A 409-nucleotide genomic window follows, 5' to 3' on the forward strand; every position below is an offset into this window, starting at 1 on the left:
TTAAGACCATGAGAGGCAAAACTAAATAATTCACAAAAAAGCTTGTTTGTATTTTCTTATGCATTAAAATGAGAATAAAATAATACCAATTATTGTTCCATCTGTTGTGCTATGGGCCTAAATTAGCTGCATAATTTGCCTATTTTGAACTAAAAATGTTAAACACAGTCGTGTGGTCTGTTGTGATTTGGCTGCTCGGCTTGAGGACAGTTACAATCATTTATAGAGATGCCGCCACCCTGTCGGCCATGACAGAACAACAAACTCAGGCAGTTTTGGTTAATTAATAAAAAGCTCAGGACAGTTTGACAAAAACACATCTCATGAATAAAATTACTTTCATTCCTCCAAAACAACTTTTTTCAGTAAATGCAGCAGCAGAAGTTGAATGTGTCTTCTGACCAGTGAC

Source organism: Seriola lalandi, unplaced genomic scaffold (assembly GCF_002814215.2).
Source record: "Seriola lalandi dorsalis isolate HSWRI2012SDOR001 ecotype SW California unplaced genomic scaffold, Sedor1 jcf7180002053625, whole genome shotgun sequence".
Classification (NCBI taxonomy): Eukaryota; Metazoa; Chordata; class Actinopteri; order Carangiformes; family Carangidae; genus Seriola; species Seriola lalandi.